Genomic DNA, 17,244 nt, shown 5'->3' with positions numbered 1-17,244 from the left:
ATTTCGAGAAACGGTTTTACCTTTAACCGAATACTGTTTTTGAATTTGCAATTTCGGACGAGGTGGCCCCAACGGTTTAATGTTTACACGATCTTCAAAACGCAGTCCAACCCCGGCGGATTTAAGATTTTTAATCGACGCAACCGAATTCATTGTTGTAACTTACCTAACCTACACTTTACACTAATAACTAAATCACTTACTACAAGTGTCTATTTGATTGGCACTTTATGTCAGCACACGTGCACTCTAAATTAAAATGCAAACATCCACATTTACATGAAGCAGGAAATTATTGCAACTGTATTTGCATTTGCAATAAAAACTAACGGTTAACGGACAAAATCATATGAATCGACGGTTGAGGGTGATTGGACAAGTGTCGTGGAAGTTCGAAATTGTTCTCGTTCATTAAATCTTTTTAATTGGCTCGGGCCGACCAGCTTCTGGCCCGAATGTGCATTGTTGACACATATTAAATATCACGTTAGTGGTTGTGTTTCAAGCGTATAGAAATGGCAAGGCAGACAGGGTTTCCACTGAGCTTGCCCGTCCACAAGAATTAAATGTATAAGGTGAGCGCATCGGCTCAAATTCGTTCAATTAAACTTTGAGGTGAATGCAAATATCTACATAGGAACATCGGTATACAATATCCAAACAAAACAATAATACATTTCTTTCAAAAAATTAATAATATTTGTTTCTCCCGTTTTTCCCATTTTGAATTGGGGGGGGCAATGCCCGTGCGCCCTCCCTGCACCAGCCGCCACTGCAATTATGGTTCAGTTTAATGGTGCAATTTATTGATATTTCTTTATTATGCACTTCTACAAGTATAAACGTACCAAAACCTCAAATACAGAAAAAATGTCGTCCCTTAGTCTAATAATATTGGTGACCCTGATGTTCGTCACGATAGACATAATTATAGTGGCGATGGTAGTGATCATGATGGTGAGCATGATGATGATCATGATGATCATGGTACTCTCGGGGCTGTGGTGGCGGTGGCGGCGGCGGCGGCGGATTCGTCGGCTGTCGAATACGTACGTCTAATGAAGATCTGTATGGGACTAACTGAGCTGCGTTTGGAGAGGCATGGCGCTCTACAGAAAGTCATAATAACGGATTTATTTATCAAAGAAATAAAATGTCTACCTTGGTGATGGCTGCGTTTGTGGTGGCGAGAACTCATATTAAAGATGAACGCGTCAAGTCAAAAGTTTACGAATGACTGTTACACACCACACGGTGTGTTTATTTATATACATATTACTATCTGTGTAATCTAATCATTATCAGTCAGAACAAAGTATGTATTAGGTGGGGTGATATCACAAAAAATAGAAAATGGTGCGGAGGACACAGGAGTGTATCACACATTTTAAGGACAATATTTTCAACATTTACTGTGAATAAGTGGGCCAAAAGTAATATGTAGTTATTTTCATATGAGTAGCGCTGTCAGATCACTTTTCAGGAATGACGGCAAAATTTGAAGCACGAGACGTCAGCCAAGTGCTGCAAAACAGGCCGAATACCTGAAAACTGACAGCGCACAAATATTGAAAACATTTTTCGTGTTCGTTTGGGCAAAGTCTTAAAAAACATTAATTTATTGTAAATTTCCGCCTTCCTTAATCCTTCGACAATAAGCGGGAGCAACTCGTTTACAGTTAACAGCTACGTACCGACCACCTGTGGTGTAAACTGACCGCTGGAAGGAACTCGTCTACGTCCATTTTAGAGAACCAGGTGCAAAAATTCTAGAACAATGCAGCAACCCTTCCGAACAAAAATGCTTTTCAAATGAAGAGATTATGTGCGAGCAACATTTTGTTCAAAATACGTGCAGACAAACAAACGGAAAGTTTCTTGTTAAACTGCCATTAAAAAATGATCCTCCAATTCTCAAGTCAAACCGCGATAGTGCTGTAAGCTTTTTTAACAATCTGGAACGAAACCTAAATAAAAGGCCTACACTAAAATCAGATTATGTGCAATTCATGCGGGATTACATCTCTTTGGGTCACATGGAGGAAGTTCCGGGTTGCGAATTAAATAAACTAAATTGTACATAATATTTGCCTCATCACGCGGTACTCAAGGATTCTACATCGACCAAGTTACGAGTGGTTTGAACGTGTCATTTCGCTCAGCTGATGCATTGAGTCTAAATGACAATCTCATGGCAGGACCTACAATCCAGCCAGAGTTTTTGCAATTTTGTTGAGATTCAGAACTTTTAAATACGTCGTAAACGGGGACATATCTAAAATGTACCGCATGATAGAAACACATCAAGATCACACTGACTATCAACGAATTGTTTGGCGCGAGAACACCGAAGATCCGCTAAAAACGTATAGATTAACCACTCTAACCTATGGTACAAAATCGGCCAGTTTTATAGCAACAAGATGTCTTAAAGAACTAGCTCTTCAAAACGTAAATCGGTACCCGGAAGCCGCTAAAGCAATTCAACAGGATTTTTATGTGGACGATCTTCTGACTGGAGGGGACTCACTTGAAAACCTAATCACTTTACGAGATCAAATAATTCAAATTTTAGCTCATGGTGGTTTCATATTACGTAAATGGGCCGCCAATCATCCTGCATTAATTCCAAATAGTCACGAGCCTAATCTCAACGTCAGTTTCGATAAGGATGCTTACACTAAAACGTTAGGGCTTTTTTGGAATCCTAATCACGATTCGTTACGGTATCAGGTAAAACAGTGTGACATTCCGAAAAGACTAACAAAACGCGAAATCCTGTCTAAAACTCCCAAGTATTCGATCCATTGGGTCTTGTGGCGCCAGTAGTAGTAAAAGTAAAAATTATCCTTCAACAATGCTGGAGTTTGAAAATTGGATGGAACGATCTATTACCTGAAAGTATTTATTGTGCATGGGTTAGGATCTTGCAAGAACTCGCTCACTTAAACGAAATCGAAATTCCCAGAAACATAATGAAATCAAGTCCCGTACAGGTGCAGCTACATGGTTTTGGTGACGCATCACAAATCGCATATGGCGCTACTGTCTATCTAAGAACAACCGATCATAGTGGCAATCATCAAGTTCATTTAATTTGCGCTAAATCTCGTGTGGCTCCTCTTCGAGCTGTTACGTTACCACGCTTGGAGTTGTGTGCCGCCTTAATTTTGTCGCGATTATTTAATACAGTTTTACGAACGATAAATGTCAAAATTGATCATCAATTTCTCTGGACAGATTCCACACTCGTTCTGGCATGGATAAACTCTAAATCGAGTTTCCGAAATTCAAACGCTAACGGATGCGAAAGATTGGTATCATGTCAAAAGCGAAAGTAACCCTGCGGATGTACTAAGTCGAGGTGCTTTACCTGGTCAACTAAAAACTAATAAACTGTGGTGGAACGGTCCTGATTGGCTGTCAGAAAACAACGACACTTGGCCCGTATCTAACATAAATCTTTCGAATATTGAAATTCCAGAACGTCGAACTGTCACTCTGACTACTATTCATTCACGCGAAAGACAACTACCGCTTCTTATAAAATTTTCAAATTACAAAAAAACTGAACGCGTAATGTCATGGGTATTACGGTTCATCAACAATTGTAGGAAGCCAAACCAAAGGCAAATCTCTAGTTCTTTATTTAACATGTGAAGAATCAAAAGATTCCATGAAGGCCATTATGCGTTTAATTCAAGAAATTGCATTCAACGATGAATTAGCTTGTCTTAAACAAAACAAACCGATTAACAAGAAATCACGTTAAATATTTTTCTCGACAAGAATGATAATTTAATTCGCGCGGGAGGTAGGTTGCAAAACTCATCCTTAACTTACGATGTTAAACATCCGATCGTGCTACCAAACGATCACCATTTGATTAAGACGTTAGTCAAACACGTGCACATTGAGCAGCTGCACGCTGGTGTTCAGGGAACTTTAGCCGCGTTACGTGAAAATTTTTGGATAATTTCTCCTCGCAGTGTGGTACGCAAGATTTTGCACCAGTGTTTGCAATGTTTTAAAGTCAAACCAAGCGTCATGCATCCTATTATGGGTAATTTGACCAAATCCCGTGTCGAACCAATCAGACCATTTTCAATCATTGGCGTAGATTATGCTGGGCCTATTTACATCAAGGAATGTCGTGGTCGCAGTAAGCGTACTGTGAGGGCATATATTTGCGTCTTTGTCTGTTTTTCAACTAAAGCCGTTCATTTAGAACTAGTTGGTGACTTAACGACTCAAACCTTTTTGAATGCGCTAAAACGCTTCATATCAAGACCTGGTCATGTGTACCATCTTTATTCGGACAATGCTACAAATTTCGGTGGCGCCAATAAAGAATTACTAGAACTAAGAACATTTCTAAAGTCAGCTTCATTTAGTCAAATTACAGAAAATCTGGCTAATAAGGGTATCTCGTGGCATTTCATTCCCCCAGATTCCCGCACATGGTCGGTATTTGGGAAATAAACGTAAAATCCATTAAAGGTCATTTAAAGAGAACAATTGGAGAAGTCGTGCTTTCCTACGAAGAATTGTATACCCTGTTAACAAGAATTGAAGCTGTCCTAAACTGCAGACCTTTATGTCCCTTGAGTAACGATCCTAATGACCTTAACCCCATAACTCCTGGTCACTTCCTCATCGGAGAGCCACTAACTTCTATAAGTGAAAGAGATCTTACGACGACGAGGATCAACCGATTGACGCAATGGCAAAGAGCAGGATGTGTGGAGAAAAAAAAAAGAGACGATAGAGTATGTGTCGAATGAATGCGTGGAATTGAGAGAGAGAGGAGAGTAGAGAAGAAATTTTGAATGAGGATGGAAGAGGGATCTAATGGATGAAGAAGGTTGAGAGGAGAGAGGGACAATATGTGGGGAGGGATAATTGTATTTGGAAAGCTGCTAATTTGTTATGGTTTTGAATTATTGTTTTATTTATTTAGTTAGTGTTATTTTATTGAGCTAGTGGGAAATGTAGAAAATCGGATAATTTTATAAACCTGTATAGGTATTAAATATACATACTTTCTATGACGCTACGTCGCCATTTTACAAAGGTTCAATTCATCATATCCCTCCCGTCAATTTCCCAAACCCCTCAAGGTTAAAATTGCTCCGGAAATTTTCAGTCATAATAACAAACCATATTTCATTCCTTGTCGGAAGAAGAAACTTCTTGTGTTCCTTGGTGAAGACTCTATACGAAATTATCCCAGTTTTGGTTATTTGACGTCTGTTCTGACAAGTCAACCAGATAAATAACAATAAAAAATAATTTTATTATTCATACGAATTACACGTTGCTTGGCAATTGAGAGAAGGTACTCAATTTTCTCGTAAAGGGAAAATTAGATCGAGCCCTATTGGTCAATTTGATTAATTCATAACTAAAAAGCTGTTGCACCCTGAATATTTTTCTAAACGTTTTTTACCTTCATTATCATCAAGGAAAACGCGCTGTAAGTTTGATCCGCGAGTTCTGGGACACCTGTATGCAACCCAAAACACAAGAAACCCCTAGGATTTGATATTTTGTTTAATTCGAAATAAGTTAGCAATCCAAGTACCTAGCTTGGCGAATAAGACTAATCATGACGCTTTGTCTTTATTGAGGTTATGGGCAAAAGATTTTACAACAAACATGGATGTTGCCTATTTGGAAATCGCCGATATATTTGGTTTGGCGAGATCGAACAAATCAGTACTCCAACCATCAACAACATAATGTTGGCTCTGGAAGATGGTACAAAAATCACCCTAATATTTCCAACACTGGTAGTCAGCTCGGACTCCGGAAAATCTGAGGGCTCTTGAAGAGTTTATTGTATTACAACCTATTTGTTATAATTATAATGTAATTATTTTTTTGAATACACCGTTGAAAACACAGACAATGGGCAGTATTAATAAAAGGTAGCAAATGCTTTTGCTAGCTATTTTATAAGCAATTGCTTTAAGTGATATTAATAAAAGTGTAGTAAATGCTAGTGAGACCTGGCTAGCAAATGCTTTTGCTCGTTTTAGAAAGCATTTGTTTGTCAATATTAGGATTTGCTTCTTTTACTATTAATAAAGTTTAGCATTTACTTGAAATAGTAAGCAATTGCTAGGATAAATGACATTCTCCTTCGTGTCGTACTAGTAGTTATAAATCGGCTGTTAAAGCACCATAATAGATATTTATTATACGAGTTTTATAAGACACCATTTTATCGCACGCGTTTTTTAAAGCACGAGGAGCGCAGCGACGAGTGCTATAAGCAAACAAGTGCGACAAAATGGCTTATAAAACGAGTATAATACAATATTTTTTCTATTTTGCCCCTTAAATTTAAAAAAAGTCCTAAACATAATGCTAGGAAAATTATATTTGGCAAATATAAGGATTGGTAACGCTGGTAAATAGACGAACAATTGTACGTTTTGAATTTAAAGTATCGTGAAATGCAGTGATCACCTAGCAACAACTCACTATGAGTAACTGTCAACATTAAAAATTTAAGTAAATGTTCCTGAAACGAGTATCGAAAAGAGCTCCTTTTCAAAACCCGTTTGAGTGCTATACTGACTGTGTTATAGGTGCAAAATAGAAAAAAGTATGTTCCAAGTGCCAAGAAACCGTAAATTTTACAAAGAAAGGAAAGACAATACCATTACAAGAGAAGGTGATGTAAAATTGTTTCATTTCCGATATGAAAGTGTTCAGTGGATTGCTGAATTTCTTGGGAATGACGATGAAGAAACGCGTGGTGGTGCTTTATCTTCGGTGATGAAAATAAAAATATTGTTGCGATACGTGGCTGATCCAGGTATAAAAAATAAAATTATTCATAGAGTAATAAATAGTGTTAAACTATTTAGGATTTCAGATTGGGGTAGCTGAACTCATGGAAGTAAGTCAACCAATTGCATCGAATGTTGTAAAATTTGTCACGGGAAAAATTATAGACAAGGCACCACTTTGAATACATTTTCCTGGCGCCTTGCGTTGAACGGCAAGCAATTACTTGTCAAGTCACTAGCATATGCTTTCGTCAAGAGGATTTCTTTATTAATACCAAAACAAGCAATTGCTAGAAGCAAAAGCTTTTACTTTAAAGCAAATGCTAATGCTAAGTAGCAAATGCTTGGAAGCATTTGTTTATTTTTATTGATATCACCCATTGTCGTTGTTTGTTGTTTTTTTTTTTGTTCTGGAAATAATCTCAACAAATATAACTCGACCTTGTTTTCTTCGATCGGATACATTTTTTAATTTATCTACACAAACTTTTTGTGTTTGATCAACTTACTCATTGAATTGGACATTTTTTTTCAAAGATCAAAACCGTCCAGCTACGCTGTCGAGCTCTAATCAGAAAAAACATGTCCAATTCAAATTCCTAAATTTATCACCAAAAAGTTTTTGTGAAATACAATTTTTTATCCGATTAAAAAACAAGGTCTTATATTATTATCGATTAATTCCCACATACGTCAAACGTGCGTGTTCAGACAATCAGAGTTGCTTTCATCCAGTCAAGAATGTTTATGGCGGATAAATCGTCCTCCTAGTCTGTCTTCTGTCAAAAGCGGATAAAATTTCATGTTACTCCTGTCAGATTCTCAAATTGTTTTTAATAATTGTGTTTTTAATAACTGTAAGTATTATAAATAAATAATTAACGTTAAAGTTTGTATTCTGGAATTAATCTTGCGAAAAATAACGCGACCTAGTTTTTTAAATCTGATAAATTTCCCAATTTTCACTCAAACATTTTTGCTTTAGACAATTTTACTCGTTGAATTTGGGCATTTTTATTCAGAGGTAAAATTGTCAAAGCAAAAAGTTTTCGTAAAATTGAAAAATTTATCCGATAAAAAAATTAGGTCTTGTTATTTTACCTTCGACAATTTAATTCATGTATAAAAAATCTCATAAGGCGCTGTGATTTTGTCACTTTGACAGCGGATAAAAGTTTGCCCTAACTTTTATTCGGAAAAAACACTCAGGTAACTTATACCTTTAGTTGCTAGGCATCTAATACCTTTAATACCAAATAAAAAAATTAAATTTGTATTGCTCATTCATTAAATTGTCTCGCCGAATTACACTCGAGGTTTTATTTAGTCAGGAAAAATATTTATTTGCAACTCAAACTAATTGTTTGACAATTAGACTCGAAAAATTGGCACGATAAAATCAACCCAGGCCCACGGCCGTCGTGCTTTTATCATGCCAATTTTTCTCGTCTAATTGCTAAACAATACGTTTTCGTTGCAAAAAATCATTTTCCGACTAAATGAAACCTCTTGTGTAATTACAGTCACTAGCGTAGAGTTAAGCCGGCCTGAGATATGTCATTTGGTGGGGGAAATCTGCGTGGACAAAATATTCCAGTGGCGTGGCAAAACCAGTGGCGCCACAAATGAATACGTTTAGGAAAAAACGATGTTCTGTTTGTTATTAAGAGTTGATTTATTTTTTCATTAAAAATTATATTTAAAAAAAGTGGGTGTGAGTCGGTGACTGGATGCACGACAGAAGCGTAAGACGTACAAGCAGTTGTTGATTAAGCATTTGTTTACATTTTTATTAATGTGTATATTTAAACAAAAAAAATTTAATCCAATCATCACATTCTAACATGGAAACAATTGGTTTGTGATAACTGAAATATGATGCGATTCTAATTTGTCAATAAATCTGGAAAAAACTGCGTAAATAGTCGTGTGAAACTTTGTCGTGGACACTGCCGGATTACTGTTCATAGTTAAATTAAATTCATTAAAATATTGAAACAGAAGACAATTTGTTTAATGGAAAATAAAAATATTGAATTATATTTACCTTGGCATTTCATGAACAACTGCCACAAACTTTATTCGTTTTCTCATTGCGACGCCCAAAAGCTTCTCTCTTCATAAAATCTATGACATTCGCAACAATTTCAAGGGCCTGGCTATGCAGAATTACACCTTGTTTGCCGAAAGTAGAAGGTGTACTACAAGAAGTAGATGCTTCCTGATTATTCATTCTATAAATCGTATTTTAGCGAAAGACGCTAATGTAATGGCAATTAAAAATTGTAATTTTTTTACAAACCTAATCACAAAATTATTGAACTTCACTTAAAAACTATTTAAATTGTTCAAAGTTCACGAAAAAACACACAACAAATCATTTAAATTACTCAAAAAACAGCTAAATGGAAACTTTTACTCGTTCACCGATCACTGCAAAAATCAGCTGATTTTTAATCTGTTGAACACCCCTATTTTATGAAAGATGGACTCGTCCGACTGTTTTCCGTCTTCGCGCACCCTCACCAAACACGGTTCGTCGGAAGTACATTTTAGTTTGAAAAATTGCTCATCAAAAAGAAAGTCATAGACGTGTACTTTGGCGCTTATTATATCAGGAAAATTCAAAATTGAAACCATCCCAGGCGCAATTTTTATTTTTTGCAATATTTTATGAAATTTCTGGTTGTTCTTGGTTTTAATTTCTTTTTTTGGGTTTTTATCTTCAAATCTTCCATAATCAGTCAAATAATAATGTAGCGCAATAATTCAGACATTCTAACAAAACTAAAACATAGGGGGCTGTGCCACAAAAACGGCAAATCAGTAATAATTGTCAAATAATTTATGTGAGTTCATTCTCAGTTATTTTTATAATTCAAAGTGCTTTTTCAACAATGAAATCACACAAAGAAAATCGAAAAAGAGTTTGTTTGCTGTGTTTTAACAAAACACGAATAATGCGTCAAATAAATACCTACATGTCAAGTGTCCATTATAGAAAAGTATTTTATTAATAACAATAAAATTGATGATGTTAGTCTTCCATGTGCCTTGTGTCTTACGTGCCAAAAAGTGCTCTTCGAGTATGGTCGCGGGATTTTTAATCGCAAAATAGAGCTACTTGACTATTCAAAAAAGAATACGTTTCCAAGACCAATGACCCATCACAATGAAGATTGTCAATGCGATATTTGCAAGTGTACAGTCGTACTGTATATTAGAGTTCCTGGAACCATGTTATTGTTATTGTCTACCAGAGCTTACCTGGGACCAGGCATAAGGGACGAGGGACACTCGTTCCAAGTAACTCGACAGAGAAACATTAAAATAAACTGTAAAAATAAACCAGTTGAACCGAGAGCGAGTCGTATTCATTTTCCGTTACAATCCGCAAACCGTGGATTAACAGCAAGATTGGTCGATCAAATGCAGTTTCTACAGGGTGAGCAACAATAACTGTTACAGTTGGCAAAAAAAAAATTTTACATAAAATTTTCAAGACTGTGAATTGTACCTATTTCGGTTTGTTTTATTGACAATATTGACACCTGGTATACATTTCAAATTTAAACTTTTTGGTTTTTGTAATCTTTTATTAATAAAATGGTTTTCTCGTCGGAACATGACATAAAAGTCACCAAAAATCACCAGAATTTATTGCCAACTCAATCAGTACTTGTTGCTCACACGGTAGAAACATTCCCAAGCGTAAAAAGGTAGGACGACGGTCTTTTTTTGGTATTTTAAAAAATAAAGAAAAATTCCGATTGTGTGGACAATGTTGTTCCAAAATTGGGCGAGGAAAGCAACATGTATAGTGAAATTTTTTTAATAAACAATTGTCAATGTCAAAATTAATTAAAAAACCATCTGTACCGCCCCAAAATGTGCACATATGGACCAGCTGTATAACAATTTGACACTAAATCATAGTTAAGGTTATGTTCATTTCACTTCCCGGACCTGTTTTCCGCGAATTCATTTTCAAAACTAATTTAATGAGAAATCAGCGGAAATATTTTTCGAATTTGAAATAAAGTCTCGCTCGGCAGGGCGCAGGCTCAGTTAGATTTAAAAAATGTTGACACTCAGTATGACTAATCGTATTATCATGAAAATCACTGTTTGGCTCATACCAACATGATAACGTTTTGACAATTGTTTATTAAAAAATTTCAATAATATGTAAGGAAACTGTTCGCAATAACAATCTGGTAAAGATGGCACAGAGTGTGTATCATCAAAGTCCACAGAGAAAATAGTTTCAATTTGCAATTTTGCACTTGTAATACAAAAAGGAAGAGTTAGACCGTTGTGGTCGCTCTAGAACACTGACTGACAACGAAAACAATTATAAGAACTGGTTGGACGATGGAGGTGATAAAAAGAAAGCAAATTTTTTTCTCAAGTGTGTTGTTGTGTGTGTTGTTCAAACCCAGACATGAACAAGAAAATGTGTTAGATATTATACCTCCACCGGAGTTGCATTTAATGCTGGGAGTAGTGTCAATAAATCAGTGAATTCAAATTAAATTAAACATGCTGGTGAATCTGTTCAAAAGCCTAAAAAGAAGAGTTCATTTCCTTTAGTTATCTAATTTGTACATAATTGTTGTGTATTTCAAGTTTAATTCCTTTTTACCGTTAATTTTTACTCTCATAACCTAACCCATAACCTACCATTTTGTCATTGCTAATTTTATATCAGATATCTGTCAAATAAAAGAACAATACATTACGGTTGCAATGTTGCAAATAATCAAATAAAAAAAAAACATTCTTAATTATATTGCCAACTCAAACAGTTCTTCCTGATCACCTCTAAATAATTTTATTCCGTGGAAGGGGCCAAGATAAGGTTTATTGCGCTGTAAATTCCATAACATGTAACCGTTTCCTGGAATTGGCTGGCGTCATGACTCCTGGAGTTAAAATCGGAGCCCAATACAACGCACGCACCTTACTCCGCATTAATTACTTTGTTTTTTTTTTTTGTGGCACTGCGTTGACAATGTAAAATAATTTATTGTCAATATTTTATGAACTTTTTCGCACGATCGTGTCGTTATAGCTACTTCCCATTGTTGTTGATACAATCTGAAAGTTGAACTTACAGCCCTAATGCTGTAAGTAAATAACGACACCGATATCTACTGCGGTAGGTCATTAATGACATTAACGACATTAATGCCTTCAAAATACTCCTGTCAAAAAATTACTTAAAAATCAATTTTTTCGTGTAAGCGATTGTGCGAAAAACGTTATGGACCATACGGTTATTAAGTGCCATAACATAGTCTTGAAAAATCTGGACTTCGTCTCGATTTTCAAACTCTTCCTCGATTCTGTTATAATGCACTTACTAACCTTATATCCCAATATACTGTAGTGCGTTCTTCGCGACCCTGACGCGGCGGGGTCTTATATTATATTTTAGAATTGACTCACTATATAAAGTCATGAGGTTTTTTGTTTGGGGAACAGTTTTGAATTATATGTTGATAAGATGATAAGAGAGCACCTCTGATTCACGCTGGAATTGTTTGCGATTTTTGTTGATATCTTAATAGGTACAGTCGCGAGCATTAAATCTTGTTCATCAAGGTCATTTTGAAATTTCTCGCAACTGTCACAAATTAAAAATTTTGCGTGCTTAATTAGGGCCAATGTAAATAAAACGTCAATAAAAAAAAAATGTGTCAAAGTTTTATTCTAAACATTCAGGATTATGGCCCCAATATCGTATTTTAACAGAATAAAAATTATTTCGCTGATCGAGACCGATGTGTCAGAAGCTAGGGTGGCAATCCAGTTGACAAGATCTTAGCAAGACAAGACAAATAGAATTTATTAGAGGTTATGCCCGTTTCACATTAGAGGACTTTCCGTTGCGTCAAAGAATGACCTGACGACCAAAATTTATTGCTCGCGACAGTACCTTTTCTGCAATGTCTGCTACCTCTGGAGGAGTGCTCGGCAGATCATTTGCGTCATTATCACCATTATTATCACACATTTTACCTTTATTTTTCAAAAACAGTAATGGCGACTGAAAATTCTCAACAATTGTTTACAAGTAGGTTGTTAAACGACGTGATTCTCAAATGACTGGTTATTCATAAAAAAATGAATTAATAATAAGTATTTTATACAAAAATTTAGTTTAATCTCACAATCGTAAATAAAATGTAAGATATACGTGTAAAAAGATCTTATATTGCACTCATATCCTTTAAAATACTCGCTCGTATTTTAAACCCGTTCGCGCATTAAAGGATAACTTTTTACACATATATCTTAAATAACTATTAATGTACGCCTTTTTATAAGCATTCAGTTCTTTTAACATTACTTTTTTAACTATGTGATTTCAATGATTGCACACACGTTACGCCACTGGTAAGAATCCTTGCCAGATTCGCCTGACTCAGTGTGCTGTTCTTAGTACGGACGGACTATACAAAGTGATCACTTTTATGGCATTAGTCATTTGAAATTACTTTAAAAATATACTTATATGGAAAATATTCAATCCAAACTATGATTTTCTGGTCCCTTTGTGCCTTTATTTGGTTCAAAAATATTGGAAAAATGCTATTGCAAAATGACAAGTGGTTTTTTCCAACTTGAGTCAACTATAAAATTTCTTCATAACGTAGGTACTGACGCAGTTTTTTTTTTTAAATAGCCTTTCCCCTTTCACCACTTGGCCTATTAGGTACCTTTTTACGATCGGCTTGTTTTTCTCCTTTTTCCTTATGTGGTGCGGCGGGGCTCCGGGGTACTTTCCCCGGCCACCCACGCCCACCCTCTCTTCTCCCTTCTCCTTTTTCTGGACGACACAACACGAATACAACAACACACAAAATCCATGGGAGGCCCATCCGGCCTGGGATTCGAACCCTGCTGACCTCGCGATGGTGTCGGAAGAGTGTCGCTCTTCCTTCCACCACCCTACCGTCAGCCCCTGATAGACATAAACACACATCCATGGCCCGGCGGAGATTCCTTCCTTCGAAAAAATCCTGCCGCTTCGGTGGGATTCGAACCCACTAGCGCCGGGACCGCGACCTCGGAGCACTGTCTCCGACAGCCATGCGGCCACCGAGCTACCTACTGTGACGCAGTTATCGGTCGGTAAAATCGCCCGCTGACTTGCGCCCCCACCACCACCATTTCAACCCCGTGGAGAGCGCCGACGCAAATCGCAACGGCACGAGTACTTCCTCTTTTTTCTCGCCAAAAGGTCGACCGAACCACCTCGCGTACCGTTTTCGCCGTGTTGAACCAGTATCCGGGCGCTCGTGTGAAAAAACGTCCCGGAGGCGAAGGTCCATACACCGATAAATCGATCGGCGAAAAACAGGGATCGCGATCGGACCCGATAACGTTCAGAGACGGAGTACGGTAATTCGCGACGCAAGGCGACCAGCAGGACTTTTCTTCGAAGCCTCTTCAAACTTCTTCGAAGTCTCTTCAGATTTTCCCCGGATTCTCTCGGTCATTCAGCCACCAGCCCCGCACCACCTCGTGGAGGCACCACCGGGCAGCGCGCCGGCCAGGGAGGAGGCAAACGCCGACTCCGGAAGAGCTCCGCCAGACGACTATACCACCCGCCCGCAACTCGTACGGTCCTCCTCGAGTTGACTTTTCTCGGCCCTACTGGACCAACCGACGAAGATCAAAATTTCCGAGCGAGGAGCGACCGGTACTCCATTGTACCCCACCCTGCGAGGTGCCGGAACCTGGCAAGCCGCCTCTGTACAAGGATCAATAAATGTTGTGTTGTCCTCAAATGTTTGCGTCTTTCTCTCCCATTCCGCACCCCGATACGGACAACTGAAGTTTTGTTTGTGGCCGGCCCCTTTGGCTCGTAATAGTACATAATCTTTGCTTACAAAATTTTAAAAAGATTATTTTTCACAAATCTTTGTTTTGTTGTTTTCTGCAAGAAAAACGCAAAAGTTATTATTCTCTAATTTTCGGTTAATTGACAACTTACTGTTGGCATACTATGGCGGACAATAAATTTAGGCCGGCCTGTCATTGCCTTGACATCAAAATGTGAAGCTGGCAGTAAGTTCAACTAACTCCATGTTCGATTTTTGTCATTCTTGTCATCGTGACAGCGATAATCAAAATTAAAATTGGGAAAAGAAGCGTGCACGAGAGAGAAGTGCTACTACAAATCAGTTATGCTAGTGCGTCATGATCTGTAAGTCACGAAAAGGGCGAAGAAAACGCCAAACAGCTTGAAAACCATCAGTTTGACAAACTGACACATCAGCCATAATGACAATAAATGGTTGCTTGCATTGACTTTTTTGAAGTGTCAGAAATTTGCCGGCCTAAATTTATTGTCCGCCATAGTACACTCGATGGTGTGGTGTCGGCGGGAACGGTTGACCAATGGGGGCTGTGAGGGAGAGCAGATGATGCAACTTATCATAACATAACTTAACATTTACCTTCCACAATAAATAAATTACAGTAAGTAAGCCAATACAACGTTTTCCGACACCGTTTTCACATTCTTCTTGTTACACCAGTCTCTAAACGTTTAAAATCACTGTAACGTTTTTCATATTGCCGTTTAGATTTTTCAGGTTTCAAATGCGACACTGCACAATTTATAATACATATTCTTTAAGTCTGGATGAGTAGGTACACGGAACGGAAACATCATAATTTTCTTCCGACATTTATATAATTTTTTTCAAAATGAATTGTTTTATTTATGTCGTTCCTATAGCGACGTGGCGACATGTGAGCCGACTTTATTTTTATTGACAGCGAGGGAAATTTTACGTGTTCATTTTATAATTACAAAGTATCGGTCGCACACAAAATGTTGTGTACACCGTGGCTGCGAAATCCTTTGACGAACTTGAGATTGTCTTGCCTCGGCGACAATTTTTCTCTCAGTACGTCAAAGAACGATTTCGCATCCTTGATATGCAGAGTGTCCCAGAACTGGCGTACATCCCGTTAACTGCAAATGTAAATATTTATTCCGAAATGGATTCTGCAAAAAAAAAATGTTTAAATCCTTTTGTTTTTAAGTTACAACGATTTTAATTTAACCAATCATCGTAGACAAATATTAATTCAATCCAACGTTTCCTAGGAAACAACAACTCACGGTAGATTTATCTGTAATCTTTCTCTTGTGATTGGCTAACTTAAAATTGCTGTAGTTTAAAAACTATAAGGTTAAACAAAAAAATTCTAGTGAAATCTTTCACAGCAGAAAGAGCGGAGCACGTGGTTAACGTAATGTACGCCAGTTCTGGGACAGCCTGTACAAATAACTATTTCACAACAACTGCTCGAAATGTTCTTCTTGTCGTCCAGACAGAGTCAAACTCGTCTCTTCATATTTTCAAAAACATTTATGAAGCACTCAGGTTAAAAATATTGACAAAATTCACTTATATGATGATTATTCGTTCAAGGTAATCTGTGGTTTTTATTTTTTTTGCAACACAAATTTTATAGGGAAACAAATACCAAAGTACCATAATTCAAATTAACTTGCTGTCTTAAACGCCTTATGGAAGTTGAGAAATGTTCCTCCGTAATTTTGGACCATTTCTAGAATTCGAACTAGGGACCGACCTGACTTCTTCTTAATGATGGATTCTGATTCCTTAAAATTAGGCACTATAATTTTAATACCTTGATAAAGTTGTTGATAACCAATATCCATCGGGTTCGGATATCTGGCTTGAAATTCTTCAATGCAAGGGGGTATAAAGTAAGACCAGTCTTCATTTTCTTGTTTCATGCCGTTTCGAAAATAATCTTATTTACAACTTATTCTGGGATAATTATTGCTTACAATTTCAATAAAAGTCTGTAAATTTTACCGAAATCGAAGACTTGTTTTCTAGGTTAACTTGTCAACAACAAAAAACCGTTGATTTGAAATGTGACATTTCAAGGAAAAATCTCCGTTCCAGTGGCGTCGCGTTTGGCAATAAAGATGGTGATTTAATAGCTGTTCACGTTGTAAAGAACCACTGTGGTGCAAATGACTGACCTGTTACTATGACAACTCATACTAAAGTTGATGCCAAATGTGTGCGATTTGCACCACCATAGTTCTTTACAATGTGAACAAGTACCACCTATTCTTACAAATGTAAAATGTTGCTCTTGTTTATCTTATAAATTGTCTCCACTATCTTATAATAATAATAAAATACACAATTATAATATTCCAACGTCTAAAATTCATGAGGCAAGGATAGGTATCATTTTTAATGAAGTAGTACCATAAGTTGTCTACGCCCAGGATATGATATGATTCTGCTACGACGTGACCGCTAATTTGCAACGCCTGCTCTGATTTCACTTTATATCTTCCAGGTTTATCAATTATGGGAACTTTAATTAAAAATATTTATTTAGAAAATTATGGTTCAATTAAATGGTGCAA

The 17,244-nt window shown here is 37.0% G+C and overlaps 2 long non-coding RNA genes across 2 annotated transcripts; one reads left to right on the top strand and one right to left on the bottom strand.

Moving 5' to 3' along the window:
• Window positions 1-784: 784 nt before the first annotated feature.
• LOC138127929 (uncharacterized) lies at window positions 785-1,296 on the bottom strand. Its single transcript, XR_011158467.1, has 2 exons — window positions 1,162-1,296; window positions 785-1,109 (listed from the first exon to the last, which is right to left on the bottom strand). It is a non-coding gene; the product is annotated as an uncharacterized lncRNA (long non-coding RNA).
• A 54-nt stretch (window positions 1,297-1,350) lies between these two features.
• LOC138127930 (uncharacterized) lies at window positions 1,351-7,689 on the top strand. The gene is made up of 2 exons (XR_011158468.1): window positions 1,351-6,826; window positions 6,879-7,689. It is a non-coding gene; the product is annotated as an uncharacterized lncRNA (long non-coding RNA).
• The last annotated feature ends 9,555 nt before the right edge of the window (window positions 7,690-17,244 follow it).

The sequence above is a fragment of the Tenebrio molitor genome, chromosome 4 (genome assembly GCF_963966145.1).
Source record: "Tenebrio molitor chromosome 4, icTenMoli1.1, whole genome shotgun sequence".
Taxonomy (NCBI): Eukaryota; Metazoa; Arthropoda; class Insecta; order Coleoptera; family Tenebrionidae; genus Tenebrio; species Tenebrio molitor.
The sequence above is the reverse complement of the archived record's forward strand: the minus strand, read 5'-3'. Positions and strand labels throughout refer to the sequence as shown.